This window comes from Xyrauchen texanus, chromosome 47 (genome assembly GCF_025860055.1).
Source record: "Xyrauchen texanus isolate HMW12.3.18 chromosome 47, RBS_HiC_50CHRs, whole genome shotgun sequence".
Lineage (NCBI taxonomy): Eukaryota > Metazoa > Chordata > Actinopteri > Cypriniformes > Catostomidae > Xyrauchen > Xyrauchen texanus.
The window spans coordinates 3,325,834-3,344,721 of record NC_068322.1 but is presented as its reverse complement, the minus strand read 5'-3'; positions in this window follow the sequence as shown (position 1 = coordinate 3,344,721).

The window sequence follows — 18,888 nt, the reverse complement described above, 5'->3', positions numbered from 1 at the left end:
TACTCTTTTCCATACAGTGAAAACATGGGTATTATATATGGGTATTATAGATCATTTAAGTATTCAAAATTAGTCCAAATGATATAGAATGAACTAATAACATAGAAGAAGTGTTACTATGTATATATTTGCATATGCCATTTAAAATATCATTGTAATTTATATTCATGAAAATATCTGGATTTACTGGCTTTGTAAGTCATTTTCATAAATTCATTCATACAGTATATCATCATCATAGATTGTTTTTGTTGATATTCATAATATTCCTCTCTGCTGCATGTGCAAATCAAATGGGATGTAAATGTAAACAAAATCAATGACTGCAGAAGGGGGTATGGGAATCTGTTTTGCATTAACTACAACATGGGTGTAATTTCAGAACAGAACTGTATTATTATAGCATATCATTTATGTATGTATTTATATGGACTGCGGGAAGGAAAAAAGCAATTTGAAGAAATTATTTTAATGTGAACAAGTAAACCGATTGCCCTGTATCTACCTGCAGAAGACTTTTTATTAGTGCAGAATAAATCTTACAAATACCAAAATGTTTCTCCAGCTGGCGGTGGTCCAACACAAACAAGCACGGCAATCAACAAGTGAATTTTTTTATTTTTGTTAAACTCACATATATTTTTTATATTTTCACACATCAGTATACAGTGCTGTGGTCTTTTCTGTCTCCGGCACCATGGTTATGTACTCTTTTAAGCTGGCTGAGGACCTGTTTTATACTTTCTACAGTTTAATGTCCTTTGTGCAGTTCGTTGAAGTTCTTTGATGATTCCAGGATTTTTTCGTTTGCTTTTTTAGTCTGTTTTGGTCATGGAGGAAACTGTAGTTTCTGTCTATTAATTGCAGGCGGGAGAACCTACTTAAAACAAATGAAGGTAATGCTTAAATCCATTAATAAAAATAGCTAAAATGAATGGAAGCATGACACTCTTATGTCATTCTAAACCTGTATGCTGTATTATTTCAGTGGAACATAAAAGGTGAAAAATTTGTCAAATTTTTTCCTTTCGTTTTCCACAAAACAAACAACAGCATAGAAGTTTGGAACAACACGAGGAACGACATGAGAGTGATCAAATAATTACATCAATTTCATCCAGTTACATTCAAATGAAAAGGGTGAATAACAAATGTTTTAAATGTCCTTTTTTATTAACCGATTTATTTATTTAAGATTTACGCATTTAAATTTCATAACAAAGTCCATCAAATTTAATTGATTAATCTTAATAAAATTAAAAAAAAAAAGTAAATATTTTAAATTGTATTCATTTAATTTTGTTAAACATTAAACTATTCAGTTTGATGGAATTTTGTTATGAAACTAAAATGCATACATTTTTTAAATAGTCTTATAAATAAATATATATATATACTGTATATATTTTTTTTATTATTATTAATTAGTAATTTTGTTATTATACATTTTATTTTTTATGATTATTATTTTTTTATATGAATTATTATTTATTATTTTTATTATTATTATTATTTTATTTATTTATTAATTATTTATTATTTTTATTATTATATATTTTTTATTAATAATTAATTGAAAAAAATTATAAGAAAGATAAAGATAAGAAATACTCAACAAATTGCAGTTATGACTTACAGAGAAAAGTGCACTTTTTACACATCTGCATGTAACTCAGATAATGCTCGATGTCTGGCCAGACTGAAGATATTGAGTTCGGCAGGGAATGATAGTAGTATAGAAATGCTTAAATGGTTGCTGATCGATGTCAACATCTTAAGGTCATAAATACTTCAAAGTGGTTTTATGAACAGAAAAACATTCTAGAAATCATTTCCGTGGTGAATTCAGATGTTAGCTCTGTTTCAAACCGTGGTTCACTACCTCACGTCTGCCGTCTACATAGGCAGAGAGGAAGATCTTCAGCAAATAACTTAAATTTCAGTGTGTTCCTCACACAAAACTATTGAATGTCATATGGACTGCTTTTATGGTTATCTTATGGTGCTTTTCTGTCTTTTTTGGGGGGAGTTTGACATTACAAATCACTTTCAGAGTATGAAAAGGAGCAGTTCTTATATTCTCCCTAAAACATCTCAATCTGTGTTCCACAGACAATTTTAGAATGAGTCAATAATGACAAAAGTATTTGTCTGCTTGCAAATTCAGAACAGCAACCAGTAAAAACAACACTTAATTGCTCTAAATGAAGTACAACTTACACTCCAGATAATGGCGTTCCTTTTCCCACAGGATTATGTGCACTGGTGGCCACCCATTAAGTGAATGACCTAATCAAAATGGTTAACAACTGTTATAAACTGTCTTGAGTTATTTGGCCTGTTAACTGCACCCACTGACTAACACTCATCAAATGAACAGGATTTATGGTTTATTTTGGCAAGTTCTCTCATGCAGTGAAATCTGGTCTGATCCGACACAGATACTCCACCATGTTCCCAAGAGAATCAGTGTTGGGCTACTTTGAAATTGTAGCTTGTCAAGACAAAATTGACTCATAATTGAACATAGTTAATCTACAGTCAAGCAACACTATCGAAGTAATCAGCTAGAGCTTATAAAAAGTTCACGTATTTCGCACAAAACAATGAAGATTAGTGTGTCAGCAGTAGACTGCATTTGAACCGATATATTTACTGTATATTAAAAAAACACATATTTGATATAGATGAGCAGAAACAATAATTAGCAATGCATTTACCTAAATGGAATACATAAAATGTGATTAACTAAATGAATCAGACTTCACAATATTTCATTAATAGAGAGAGAGAAAGTGGATATTTTAGGTGAGCACGTTTGATTATTACCTCAGTTTTTTCGGCTGTAAAGCTGTGGGATAGCAGAGATAGCATTTTGTCAAGCTAATTTGCTTCTTTTTGAAAAAAGTATAGCTTGTAACTTGAAAAGCGACACTGTTTTGAAAACAGCTGAGCTCCTCTTGCCACTTAAAAGTGCATTTAAGTTGGTAGCGATGCTGCTTTCAAAACTGAGAAACAATGGGTCAAAAAGAACAAGACAAATTAACCAAAGGAAAGTTGCCAAGACACATACGTAGGTGTAAAAAGGTTGACTGACAAAAACTAGATGGATGCTGTGAAAAGAGAAAAGTGCTCAGGGTGAGAAAACGAGTGAAGGCTTGTCTATTTCATCGCACAATCAATTGTGGCTGACAAGGCCTGTTGGGTTCACTGGGGTTTAAATAGAGTTGTTGAACGTCTTGGGATTTCTTGGGATGTGAGGTACATGTTTAACCAAGGAGAATGTCAGGCTTTGAGAAAGTGTAATTTCATCTTATTGGATCTTAAATGAAGGCATTCTACTCTAGTCAAACTTACATTAAGTCAATCGTAATGGGATGTATGGACCCAGAGTGACACCTTGTTTGGGGTCAAACTTACAGAAGCATTAGTTAGAGTTGAACTGATTGCTACTGCTGATTTAACGTTATTGTCATTATGCAGAGTACAGGTACAGAGCCAACTAAGCTGGGGTCGGAGCCATGAAACAGTGCCCTTAGAGCAGATAGGGTCAAGGGTCATGCTCAAGGGCCCAACAGTGGTATCTTGGCAGTGCTGGGGCTTGAACCTCAGACCTTTTAGTCAGTAATCACAGAGCCTTAACCACTGTGCCACCACTGGCCCCATGATGCATTAAGCCAATCGTAATGGGATGTATGGACCCGGAGTGATCCCTTGTTAGGGATTTCAGTGAGAGGAGAAATTGGCTTGAGAAACAGAAAGAATCAACAGTTTTACGCTGCCAGTCACTGGTTTGAGTCATATAATTTTCACAAGCACATGAGGGTCATAGTGGGTTTGCAACTCGATTAATCTTCCTCAATTTAATAAGTCTTTGAGATGATGGGTTGTTTCCTGAAAGAACTGGGTTTTATGCAGAAAATCATTTTTGCATGTCAAGATGCATTGCACCATTGTTTTTGTGTACCCGATGGCTATGTACAGGATAAGTTTGAAATTGTGCTTGAGACTTGAGATCTATGATGGAGTGGAAGATTATGGGATAATAAGGATGAACTAGAGCACAACAGTCTGGTTCCAGAAGTAAAAATCCAATCAGATTTCTCCTAGGGGAATTGAAGGTAACTGTAATGATGACTCAGGTTGATTGGGATCCATTTGCGATTTATTAGGAAGCAACGTAAGGTACAGGCAAGGTAATAGGCAGGCAGACAGGTATATGCAGACAGGCAGGATCGTAGTCAACAGGCAGAGAGTCAGGGCAGGCAGTAAACAAACAATAGTAGAGGGACAGGCGTGAGGTCAGTGAATACAGGCGGCAGACAGGCGTAAACGGGTAAACAGACTTGGGTCAGAACATAGAGAATCAGGAATCATAGGAATAACGCTCAGAAATGCTGCCGGGGCAAAACAAGACATTCGCAATGAATGAACATGGAGACACTGATTAAATAGAGGGGAGATAATGACAGTCAGCTGAAGCAATAATCATGCCAGGTATGTGGGTTTATGGGAAATGGAGTTTAACTAGTCAATACTCGGGTGAAACCGATCTCCGGTGGCCGGTAGGAGGGGCGCCTTCACCGGCGTTCATAACAGTAACTTAATGGTAACTTATAAACTTTTAAAAACAAACCTACCTTGAGCTCCGAGGTTGTGAATCAATTGTATCAGTTTCTGTTGAAGACATCAGTCTGCATTATTGCAACTTCATTTAAAAAAAACTAAAGTGTTTAATAGCAGAATTCTAGTGAGGAACTACACTACCCATGATCCTGAGGGGGGAAATCCTCCAATCGGAGACTCATGATGGACAAAGCACACCAAAAGTGCTCTGCAGCGAGGTTCTGCATTGTGGTTCATTCCCTCATAGACATTTCCTGTACGGACGGACCTCCCAGAATGAGTTCTTTAATGCACGCTGTAAATTTAATGCAACACTTCACAGCAGATGCACTGGATGACAGATTATATCACAGCGGGTGCACAGCTTTATACTTTTATTTAATGATTGTTTGAATGTTTGTAACATGTAAAAATAAGGATATTGTGACGTTGAAAACACTATCTGAGCAGCTGGTTCATTATGACAACCGCTTCAGTCCCTGTTTTGCTTGTATACAGCAGCACGAATGCAGATCGCACCGGTACGTGCATAAGGGTTAGAGACTTTAAGTACACAGTCTGTCTTTTTGACTCATTTTCAAAGAATTTTTTTGCTTTAAATCAAAGTTTGTAATGGGTTTTTATATCAGAGCTGACTGGTTTGGTTCATCACTTAGAATGCCTTTATGAAGAATTATATGAAATCCCTATATATATATATATATATATATATATATATACACATATATATAGTATGGGAAAATACTTCCAGAACCAAGGTGGCTGAAAGCGTGGATGAGCACTTTTTTCCTCTATTGAAGTCATTATTCTCTGATAACGCTAATTTTATTTGGCCACTAAGACCATTTCATTAGACCCGTTTTGTCATTTTCTTTGTCTTGCGATATGTAAATGAATGTTGAGACACAAACGTTTTAATAAAACAAATAAATATCAATATATGAAATATTGTCTCAATATATTTTAGCTTCAGTTTATTGCCCATCCCTTGTGATGGAATTCCTTTTCTGGTATCCTAGCGATCGTGGACATGTATTTCCTAACATCAGACCTTCAAAGACAGCGAGTCATCTGTCAGAAGAGTGTAACACAGCAACAGCACATCAGAAGCTGTGATCGCTGAAGAATCCATCAGAGACAAGCACCTCCTGTCACTTCTCATTACAAACAACATGCATTGTTGTGCTACATCTGACAGGCTGTATTAAACCTAAACGGTACAATCTCTTATTTTAGAGCATGACAGATTGCATTGGGATGGAACAAATTAAAAATCGTTGCCACAAAGCTATTTACTGTACATTAGCATGAAAATGTCAGACTTGTGTCCCAATGGTTGCGCTTCTTTTTTTAAACATTTTAATATTTGCAATAATTGCCATGACTGTTTTTACATTAACACTGTCAGTCTGTCTTATCAGATGTGGAGCAAGTGCATTTTGATGAAAGATTATGTAAACATATTTGGAATAATGTGCAGACCATAATTGGCATTAAGAAAGTAAACTGGGTCAATGTTGTTTTCATGTTGACTTTAAGTCAAGTATACTTAAGCAAATAGATTTGTAGGTTTCTAAACAAGAACATGCAAACTTTCGCCCCCCAACAAAAATGTAAATTATGAACCATTTTTTGTGCTTGCCAAGAGAAATCTGAAACGTAGTCTGAACCAGGGCTGCTTCTTCAGCTTTGTTGGTTAAACACACACACTGTGCAGTGTAAACAGAAGACTGGCAAACTTGGCAAAGTTTGTGTGTGCACAGATCTGTTTGTCCCGTCATGCTGCGGGAGTGAATTGCCACTCGTAATTGGTTCCTTGGGGTGCATTGTGGAAGATCTCAACTTTGGCACAAGTCTAAGCAACAACTAAAAGCATCGTTATGTGCAATCAGTGGGCACTTATTTAGGAGGCGTAAATATTTCACCCAGAAGTGCCATTAGGACACACAGTTATACAGCAGACTATCACGCAGATCAACTCTTTGCCAGATGTTCAGACAGTCTGGATTGATTATAAAAACAATTTATGAACTCAACGTCTGCATCTGAATTTACATACTATCAGTACTATATAGTATGCGAGATAAGGATTAGAGAATTCCAAATCATATGACCGTACTTCAATAAGAAAAATACAGAAAGTATGCATAGCATGCAGCCACCATTTTTTTGCATACTATTTTAAAAGTGTGCATTAGTGCATGCTTTTTAGGCCATTATTGGCCAAAATCCCTTACGTTACAGAACCAAAGTTTGTGGCTATGTTTAGAATATTAGCGTACTGCATACTACACAGTCTTGCCACCATTAATAAATAAGATAACGTGAACATTTTCAAACTGTAGTAAGCACGATTATTGTAACGTGACCTCACAAAATTGCAGCAAGATGCTGCCAGTTATCGTGTTGGAAATGAATGTGCTTATTTTGCTGTTTTAATCCTGTTTGTGTAGTTTGGCAGTCAAATCAAAACATTTTGACTAATAAAATTGGTCAAAATAAAGATGTAAAAAAACAAAAATCATAACTGTAATTACTTCAGGACTTGCAACCTGGTCTTACAGAATCGTACATGTTACTATACCTACATTTTTGCTAAATAATTTCTTCAAGTCTCATTGCATTGCTGCAGTTTCCTGGTGAGATGAAAACTTGAAATGCTACAGAACAGTGAATTGTTTCCCTTTCACACAAATCATTAGTAAGAAGGCAGATTTTCATTTTATAACTGCAATTTTCGCTATCTAAACACTTAAGTGCATGACATTTTAATTTTTGCATTACATAATCAAATACATTTATTCAAATTGCACAGGAGCTCAACTGATTGAGCATTGTACTTGTGAAGCAATGGACCAGGGTACAAGTCCTGAAGAGCACAGAGTTGACACATAAGTCATGTCATGGTGGAAGTAACCAAATGTATTCACAGATGTTGGATCCATTTGAAAGTCTGTTTGTTGATTGTTTGGTCTCAATGGGAATAAAAGTCAAGAGAGACAAGTCGAACGATTTTGCCATCTCATACAACTTAGTCATTGCTAAGAAGATTAGGCTGGTTTAATGTCCACTAGAGGTAGACTAATATATCAGCCGATAGTTGCTTTTTGGAACTATCCATTCATCCATCCATCCATCATCAACTGCTTATCCGAAGTCGGGTCGTGGGGGCAGCAGCTCCAGCAAGGGGCCCCAAACTTCCCTATCCTGAGCTACGTTAATCCGCTCTGACTGGGGGACCTCAAGGCGTTCCCAGGCCAGTGTGGAGATGTAATCTCTCCACCTAGTCCTGGGTCTTCCCCGAGGCCTCCTCTCAGCTGGACATGCCTGAAACACCTCCCTAGGGAGGCACCCCGGGGGCATCCTTACCAGATGCCCAAACCACCTTAAATGGCTCCTTTCAATGCAAAGGAGCAGCGGCTCTACTCCGAGCTCCTCACGGATGACTGAGCTCCTCACCCTATCTCTAAGGGAGAAGCCCGCCACCCTTCTGAGGAAGCCCATTTTGGCCGCTTGTACTCGCGACCTAGTTCTTTTGGTCATGACCCAGCCTTCATGACCATAGGTGAGGGTAGGAACGAAAATTGACCGGTAGATCGAGAGCTTTGCCTTCCGGCTCAGCTCTCTTTTCATGAGAACGGTGTGATAGAGCGAGTGCAATACTGCCTTTGCTGCCACAATTTTTTTTCTTATTTTGGGGGATCTTGTAGCTTGTCTCCTAGACAGCAATGATATTAAATGGAGAGTAAATGGAAGTAAAAGACATAGTCTCAATGCATCTTGTAATATGCTTTAAGAGATGGTGGAATCGGAAGAAATCGCTTGGCTTGACCCGTACAAAAAGGTCAGAATTTTATTCCCATAGACACCAACCAGTCAACAAACTGAATTTAAAATTTAAACAATACAGGCATCAAATTTGACCTAGCCTAAAAATAGTTGTTCAGACAAATATAAGCTAAATATCTACTGTGTAGTAGAGTTAAAGCAGATAAATGACTGCAGCTATAAGGAATATTTCACAATTCATCTTGATACAGCAGAATCACTCTATGATTGTGTTAAACTCACATGTATGGGCCAAACCCTACAGGCGAGAACAAAAAAACCCACTTCAGCACATTTAAGGGAACAAGTGGGGTAATTGCCGTCAAAAAACAGAAAATCCCATTAAAAGAAATGTGTGTCTGTAGGGGAGAATGAACAAGAGGGGAGGAAAGTTTAAACGGCATGAAATGAAACAAATTCCTCGCTATTTAAATGTCACTTGTTTTTTCTAATTAAATGGCCAAAGGGTTTACAATCAAACACATACAAACACAAACACATTAAATGTTCCATTAAACTCAACACTGGGTATTTATGAGAGTCGTTGCCCATTCACCAAGCTCACAACATTGACTCTAAAATGAGTCTAGAGAAGCTCAAGCAGCCTTTGTTTGCAGATGCCACTTTGATATTGTGTTATCGTATTCAAGTGTCCAAATGCTTTTTTGGGTCACTATACATACAATTTGTGTGTATGTCCAGACAATAAATCGATATAAGTCACAAAAGCGGCATAACCCAGAAAAAGCCCACGTTTGTCATTAATGATGCAAGTCACAGCTCGTCCAACGGTTTGCTATGATTTACATACACATCACTACTTCAAAAGATTGCCGGCCTTTAATCTAAGAAGGTAAATAAACCGTGTCAGTCAAGTAAATTCATGCAGACCATTTGCATAATTTGCTGACTTTGGTTTACTTTAAGAGAGGAGGAGGAGGCACTTTGAATCCAAGTTTTGTATTGGAGTGTCATCTATTACCGTCGGCCTCATTCATGTGTATATATTGTTGGGTAATTGCTATGAGGTGCTTGTATTTACAATCAACAAGTCTTTATGCTATGAGGCAGAGCGACTGAAATGTATACAGAGTGTATATCAGAGAACCATTTGGCCAACAAAAGAAATATTAGTATTATTGTAATTAATATTTTGTTTGTATTGTATTTGATTTTCTTCATGGGATGGCCAGGAATGGAAATGATTTGTGTAAGAGAATGGCTTTGTTTGGCACAGCATACCAATGTACAGTACTACTATTGCTATTTGTGCAGTATGCAGTATGTGTGATGTTCTTACAGTGCAACTGCTGACGCAACCACGTCATTTTAAGGTTTTGGGGCAGGGGTTGTTCAAAACCCAGATATTTTTATTTCATTCATGGTAGAATCAAGGTTAGGTTTAGGGTTTGTGAAAGGGGTTAAACATGGGAAAAATCACAATAACATTCCTTGATTATTTTTCTCTATGGAAGTAAAAGTTGCATACAATATTTTACGATTTCGCCATCTCGAACTAATTATAAGGTCAATATATATGTCATGGCAAACTAAATTGCAGACTTGTCAATTTTGAAAATAAGTAGTTTTGCACATCAGTACTTGGTAGGTTAAAGGTCGGAAGTTAGCTGGGACACTTTGACCGTTTGAAGACTGATTGAAAATGCACTTTTGTTCACCTCATTTTTCCCCTCTTATCTATGCAGAATGAAATGGAACAGATCTTTGTAAAGTCTGCGAATTCAATGGATCACATCAGATATTGTATCAGCAGGTGAAAACCAAATAAGAACCACTGACTGTGCCTAGTGTTCACATTAATAAATAGATTTCTTTACTCTAAGCTGATACTATGGCAGCAAACGCTTTGAGAATTTCAATATTTCAAACAGGGTTAAGACTCTTTGTGTAAATCTTCAATTGAGAGTGCTCTGTGTGAAGAAACAATGTTTCTGCACTCTTTCTTGATCTGTCTGTTTCAGTCACTTGTCCAGATTCTGAGCTCCCTGGTTACTGATTAAACAGCTCTATTCTGACATTTTTGTGTGTGAAAAAGTTCACATAAGATGTTACACTCTGTCTGTCGCATCTTATCACGTGGCTTGTTGAGCGTGTTACCGTGGAGACATCGCATGTGTGGAGGCTTCACGATACTCTCAGCGGCATCCACTCATGACTCACCACGTGCCCCACTGTGAGCAAGAACCACATTATAGTGACCATAAGGAGGTCACCCAATGTGACTCTACCTTCCCTAGCAACCGGGCCAATTTGGTTGCTTAGGAGACCTGACTGGAATCACTCAGCACACCCTGGATTCGAACTCGCGAACTCCAGGGGTGGTAGTCATCGTCTTAACTCGCTGAGCTTCCCGGATGTCCCAGAGCGAAAAAAAAAGGCCAAAACGATCGAAGGTAGACGAGGTGGTCTCCGACCGATCGCAAACAAACTCTGGAGTGGTTCGCTTGTGGTGAGAATGCAATCTGACACAACGGTTTAACAAACCAAACAGTACCCCTATAAAAACTATAAGCCTGATGGATCTGTGGTTCATGTGAAGACTGTAAACTTCAAAACTCTGATTAGTTTCCCATTTACTGACTCACAAAATGTGTGTGAGTCTGTTCCCAACAACTTTATTCTCTATTATGATCTCCTTTTGTGTTCCACTGAAGAAAGAAAGCCATACAGGTTTGGAACCATGCTAGGGTGAGTAAATGATGACATAATTTTCATTTTTGGATGAACTATTCCTTGAACTAAAGTAGATTTGTTCTCATGAAGTTCAAAGCATTGATTTGCTCTTCTTTCCATTACATAACGCTTCATCTTTCCCTCTTTTCCTGCAGTTTGATTGAGCCACTGCGCAGTTTGTGACTTGGAATGAAGTCTGGAATGACAGTTCAAGACTCTGGCATCAATGAACAAGGAGCTCTTGGATACGCAGCGAAACCACAGCAGTCGATAGCTGTCCCCGTCTCAATGCTGAGCCGTCATCTATTGCTAAAGACACCAGTGTTTTTCATTTGCCAATTATCAGCTGTATTGTCCATGAACAGACATGTGTATTCGTGCCCGTTTCTGTATCCATTGTGTCGCATACACTGACATGCCTCATCTACAATTCATGGCCCCTAGAAATATTATGCAGTTACCATGGTTATAAGGAATCTCAATCATGAATCATATACTGTAGCAATAGATATATTTTAAATGAGACCATTTTAAGGCTCTTTTTGATGTTTTCGGATTATCTGGTCGATGCATGATGGAGCTCCATCACTGATTGTTTGTTGTGTGCTAGTCCACTTTTCCAGTTTCTTATTGGGGGAAATGTCCAATGAAATGAGAAATAAATTATATTTATATATTATATAATTATATAAATATTAAATAAAAATATATATATTTTTAAGACAATTTAGAAGTACATTTTTTGAAATAATTTTCATAAATTTTATGTATCTATGTTATTATAAATGGTTATTAGATGGTTTTAGATGGTCTATGTTGTAATGCCTTTTTTTTTTTACATTAATAATGGCATAATGTAATAAAAATTATTCTTATTTTATGAGAATGATATTTTTTGTTTGTTTGTATTTCAGTCATAATATTTTTGCATGAAAATAAATAAATAAATAAATAAATAAATAAATAAATATATATATATTATTTTTTTTTAACTTATTTTATTATATATATATATTTTATATATATGTATTTTTTATATATTTATAAGCTTTTTATATATATATATATAATAAAATAAGTCCTAATTAGGCTTAATTTTCTTTAAATTAAATATATTTTTGACATGTTCTTGCCTCGTCACCCTTTTAGGTTTTGTTCATGCAAAATGAACCTCATAAGAAATGTGTTGTTGTTTTTTCCACACGAATGCCAAAGTTACAACCAATTCTTTGTATTTTCTTGCCTGGCTTATCATACCAGAGCTGCTCTACCCCATTGGAGAGACTATAGTAATATGTTTGAGCTGAAGAGGAAGGAACAAATTCCCCATCCATATTAATCCACAGTTTGGCCATTCCTCGAGCAAACGTCTTTTATCTCAGTGCTGTTTCAGATGTGTCAAGAAGATTGTGCCCTCGGTTTGATCTAATGAATACTGTATGTATCATCCCTGCTTGATCGCATCAGGAAATTACTTTTGGGATGTTAATGAAGTAATTACACATTTTCTGTTTGCCATGGCAAACTGGCCAAGAATTTAAATGGCTCGCCAGCTCAGGGGGGCTGAGGATTGAAGCATCACATCTCCACCTGTCTCTTCTCATGGCTTTGATGCGTCTCTTCCCATGATTCATTCTAAATGGACAACGTTTTTTCTTTGGCTTGGGTTCAGTGGTGACCTGAGAGCAGCAAATTTGCCTATGCTTTTTGCGGACCCCAAGACTTGTGTGGATAACAGCCTCAAAAATAAACAAGCCTAACCACCAGTACCCTGAAAATAAATATGTTCAGATCCATAACTGACTGTGCTCACATTAAATCACACTCTCAATCAAAACTAGCAATTCAAGTCAGCATGTTATGGGATTCGCAACCCATTTTACTTTACACAGGATATTCGATTAGAAAAAAAGTGTTGGACTGGACTTTATTTTTTTACTTTGGGAATTGATTGGTTAAAGAAAATTAATCTCTCTGAGACTTTAAATTGACACTGACTAATTAGTCTAAACAAATGCTGTCTTTGTGAAAATCCTTCATCTCCTGTTGGCATGCATCCCATAATCACCTGCATGCAAAAGTAAATTAATTTACTTTAATATCAGTAAAATACCAGCCTGATCTCATGAAAATGATATGACTGTAGCGACATTTTTGCAAAAGGATATAACAAGGTTTATTAAACGTATTGCGGCAGTTCTTGAACTGTCCACTGTGAGGCGCTAAAAGCGAGTTAAGTTTTACTGTACGTACTACGAGCCACAACAAAATCTTCTTGCCAAAAATGAAGGTATAGTAACACGATTCTATGAGACCAGGTCACAAACTGACTAGGCAGCGAAGTTGCAGCGTTAGGTTTTGGGTGCAGTCATTGCCCAAAAGATTTTCAAAAAACTTTATTTGGCACCAACAGTGGTGGACGAAGTACACATACCATGTACTTGAGTTAAAGTAAAGATACTCAAGGTAAAATATTACTCAAGTAAAAGTAGAAGTGCTGCCTTTAAACATTCACTTGAGTAAAAGTACAAAAGTATTTGCCTTCAAATGTACTTAAATATCCAAGTACTATGATTTTTTATGGCCATAATGTCCTATTATACTTTGTCACAAGACTATTGCTTAACTCAGTCTACATGAAGACTAATGTCACTCTTGGCACACCAATCTATTAATAAAATGACATTAATTAGTCAGATGTATATATATATATATATATATATATATATATATTCTATGTTATGGGAGCAGCCAATTTCCCTCCAAAATTAAACACAAAAACGTATTAATGAAGTGTTTCTGCTACTCCCCAGAAAAACAATGCTATTATATGCAAGTCATTTTAGTGTCAACATAATAAGCAATGTACATTATGCGTCAATATTTACCGATAATTGCTGCAATAATAGCTGCTGCTCTCTGCCCCGCTTAAAATCATTGGCAACCCAATTTGTTTGGAACTATTGAGAGCTACACGAATCACGTGACCGCGCGGCGGCAAGATCACTGTCGCAACCGTCTATGTTCGCAATACTCATATTTAACGGCTCTGGGGTGCGTTTCCCGTACAACAACGTAACTTGCTGCTCCACTACCTTAGTACGATGCACTGTTGAAGAAATCAACTTGCTAGTCACGACTGTTTCCCGAAACCATATTGTCGCAAATTGGTTGTTCAACCACGTTGGTTAATGATGTCACACATGTGGTGGAGTAAAAACTACTTTTAACAAATCTGTTTGCGATCGAATTAATGCTAGATGTTTTGCTATAAATTACGGACATGTCATCTGAGGACTATCTCATATTTTTCTCAGTTATTTGCTTTATTTCCAGATTCAATCATAGGCTCGTTCTTACGCACTAGAGCACGTTCACACATGCGCACTCTTCAAAAACGGTGCTTTAAATCTATTGACAAACTAAAAGACATAAAGGACATTTGTATGTCTTCTAAATAAAAGATACTGATTGTACAGAATGTCATCTTGCTTATTTGGCTGAAGATAATAATTTATTAAGCCCACATGTTATAATAACAAGAAACTCTGCTTCTAACCACAGGTCGAGAGCTGTCGTTTCAACCACACAACTCTGTGATGCTGTTTGCGAATGTTTGTTGGAAAGATGGTTTCGGGAAACACCGACTCGTTGAACTATGATGATAAGGACAGAACTTGCGACCATAGTTAGCTAACGATGCTTTTGGGAAATGCACCCCTGGTTCGCGCTTAGTAGATGCCGCCAAGGCAAGTTCAAAACAAAGCGCGCGCTGTACTGTGATTGGTGGCTCGTTTGACCAGTTACGTTTTTATCCACTCATAAATAAAAAGGAACAACTGATTTTGAAAATGTAGTAGAGTAAAAAGTAAGATATTTCACTTTGAAATGTAGTGGAGTTAAAGTAAAAGTCTCCCCAAATTTAAATACTTCAGTAAAGTACAGATACGCAAAAAAGCTACTTAAGTACAGTAACGAATTACATTTACTTCATTACTGTCCACCACTGGGCACCAAAATATGTTGGGATGAAGGGCTAATTTGGTCCATCTGAGCATGTTAATTTCAGATGGGGCAGCTTTGTAATCAAATGAAAAGTTGCTGCCAATTGGTAAAGACAGATGTAAATAAAGGCACCTGACCTGGATGTTTGTATTATAGTTACATTCATAGTATTTTCTTATCCTGGCTTTACTTTACTATTTGCTTGGGACCAGTGAAAAAACACCTACAGAAGCAATAGCTAAACAACAGCCCAGATAACCAAAGTCACTGCATGGAAACCACTCAGAACACCTTAGCAACTGCTTAGCAATGCCCCGGCAACAACCCAGAGCACTTTAACATCTTTGAGGTGGGCAAGCACCACTCACATTTTCTTCAGAATATTTTCCTTAGTATAAATTATAGTAAAATTAATCACCAGAATTAATTGATCTCTTCAAGTGCATTAGTTCATTTACATTATTTACTGGAAATCAGTGGATGAATAATGAATGATGCTAATGCGTTTGGAGCTCTGTGGCTTCATATCTGTATGATGTATAAGTACATCAGAGGGACAGAGTGCTCTCGGGGGAGTTTTAGAGCATTTGAATGTGACCGTCACTAAAAGTGGCTCTTTGAATGCTGGGAACTTAACAGTGTTGTGCTGACCCAAGAAAAAGGAGAGTTGGGATCAAAACATACCAATGCACCAACATGATCATTATACAATATGATCATACGGTAGGTAACTCGACATGTTGCTACCAAATGCTGTTCCCAACCATGACATCGACCCCATTCTGCCGAGTTACTGACAAGCACCTCCCATCAGACATCTTTGCATCAATTCAAATGTTTACCTTTTCATGTCCCACAGAAACCAGGATGTGTTCTAGATCACATCATTTATGAGCGTGATTCGGACGTTGCATTTTTCCTCCACAGACGGTTAGGTTCAGGGTGTATGGTTGATAAAATATGCATTCTTGCTGACTGTATTACCATTTACAACTAAAAACTAATGGCTGATTGAAATGGGTTTTTCAAAGGCCAAATATTGATATCTAGAGAGCAGGATGGCCGATATCAATCTCGGTAAACATGATACAATTTAATAACAGCAAATCAGATGTACAAAAGTTGCTAAATTGAAATAAGCACTTATTTTATGCACTATTTACTCAAATTTGCATAAACTTGAAAACAGAACGTGTTGATAGATTTCGGAAGTTACACAAGAGAAAGTTAACACTTCTCTTAAAGGGATAGTTCACCCATTAATGAAAATTTTCTCATCATTTACTAACCCTCATGCCATCCCAGATGTGCATGACTTTCCTTTTTTTGTAGAACACAAACGAGGATTTTAAGAAGAATATCTCAGCTCTGTAGGTCCATTAAATGCAAGTGAATGGTAGCCAGGCCTTTGAAGCTCCAAAAAGCAGATCAAGTCAGTGTAAAGGTGACCCATAAAGCTCCAGTGGTTTAATCCATGACTTTCCAACGATCCAGTTGGTTTTGGGTGAGAACAGCTCGATTACACTCCAAATAGCGCCATCTAGAACATCCGTCAAGCACTAGGAAGTGTAATCAAGCCAATGCTTATAATTGCAAAATGGCCATAAATCGTCTGATTAATTGATATATCACTACTAAAAACACAACTTGCTTTTGGCTCACTATGTGAGCATTTCACCTGAAACTGGAGCTCACACCTGAAAAAAGAGAGAAAACTGACCATAGAAAACCATTTTTGCTTATGCCTGCTATAAAGCATTGCATAAATAAAGATTTCTGCACTTTGCAAAAATGGTGTGAAATCAAGCTTGCATAGCTAGAAGCAGTTGCATCCTTATGTAGAATATATTTTGGGCCTTTAGCAATCTCTATTTTAGCTTTTGCTTTTTGCAATTGCTCTTATTTTGCTTTGCATTAGCACTGCCATCTGATCCTCATTTTTGCTTTCCAACAACAATTAAAAGGGCTTAAAACTGCATAGCCAGCTGTTTTTGCTCTAGAGGCTGGTGTATGTTACACTCTGAATGCAGACTGAATGAAGTGTGATTGACTATCACGTTTCCAGATGTTCATACAACTGAAATGTCTCTTTCCTCCCTGTGGCCCAAACTGGACTTAGTTGACTTCAAAAGGTGCCCAAAGCCACAGTTTTCAACAGCATATTAAAGTTCAACATGCAGCATTATTGCCATGCTTTGACTTTTTCCTTTCAATACTGTACATGAAATAAAGTTTAATGGAGAAAATGTGTAGCTTCAAAGGAGCGGCATTAGGGTAACATTCCCAAAACCACATCTTCAGGCTTAGTGCCCATTTGTTTGCACGTACATTAGTGCTTTACCTTTTCTTCCTCTACTCTTGGTTTAATATGCGACAGCTGCTTTCCCTGAAATTCTTATTAAAAGAAACAGGATTAATGAAAATCTTTATCTGTATGCCACCAGGGCTTTTCAATAGTATCTCTCTACAAATAAAAGGGCTGATTATGAGAGCACAGACTGAGATATGTTGAGATATGGCAAAATGACAAATTGCCTGTTTTTTGTTTTTCTTTATTTGTTCCTAATCTGTCACACACTCGAAGTTGTGTCGATGTAGTGACACTAGGGGTCACTCTTGGGAGCCCTAAACACCTCTGATCTTTGAGAAAAGGCCAATGGGAATTGTCGAGTGGAATTTACATTCCACTCCCCCGGACATACGGGTATAAAATGAGCTGGCTTGCAACCACTCATTCAGATTCTTTCTTCGGAGCCGAGCGGTTGATTCACAGAGAGCTGAATTCTACTGCCGGTCAATTCACCTCACTAAGTGCATTTCATCAGCTTTCTTTCCTTTTCTGCAATTGATGTAAAGCACGCCCCTGGGCACTTCGGCAGCTAAAAGAGTGTATATTCTTGCAAATAAAATAGTTTATTTCCTCTAGAAGAGCATGCACTGACGGATAGCATCTTTTCTGTCTGTGTGCAATTCCTGGTTGTGGTCTCTATCTCTCTGCTTCGGATGGCTACGATAACTGCCTCATGTGCCTGGGCCATAATCATGTTGAGGAAGCATTCGTGGATTGTTTATGTTCTCATTGCAAGAACATAACCATGGCAACGTTGCGGTCGTGGCTTTCCTTCTTCCGGGGCAAAGCCACTTCAGCCGCCCCCTCGCCGGGCCTTCAACCTATGGGTACGAGGACGGGTCGGGGACTCCAATGGGTGCGGCTCCACCTGGTAATCCCCTGTGGACCGCCCATTCCCTAGCATGCTCGTTTGCACCAGTCGAGTTCTGGGATGAGACAGGAAGCTCGCCTCAGTTCCAGCCTAATGTCTCTTTCAGAGCTTGTGAGCAGGATGAGATTTCGATAGCAGTATTGGAGAGCGCGTTGGTGATGTCAGACGCCGAGGACTCGACTGGACTGCCACCTTCGGGAATGCCCACCCAGTCTCAGGCTGACGTGTAGCTGATCACCATGCTTGCTTCTGATCTGGAGTTGAACACTCCACCCGCCCCGGAAGCTCGTGGTTTGATGATTGGTTCCTGGGTTCAGGGCAACGCGTATGGCCACCCTGTCCCTTTCTTCCCAGAAGTGCACGACGAACTGTCACCTGTTATCACGCCAACCGGACACCGAGCACTCGCAGCCCTCAGCGCAGCCACGAGCTCGGGACGAAGCAAGGCTACTCGATGTGGCATCTCCTTTACATCAATTAAACTGTCCCACTCCACCTTGAAGGTACACCTAGC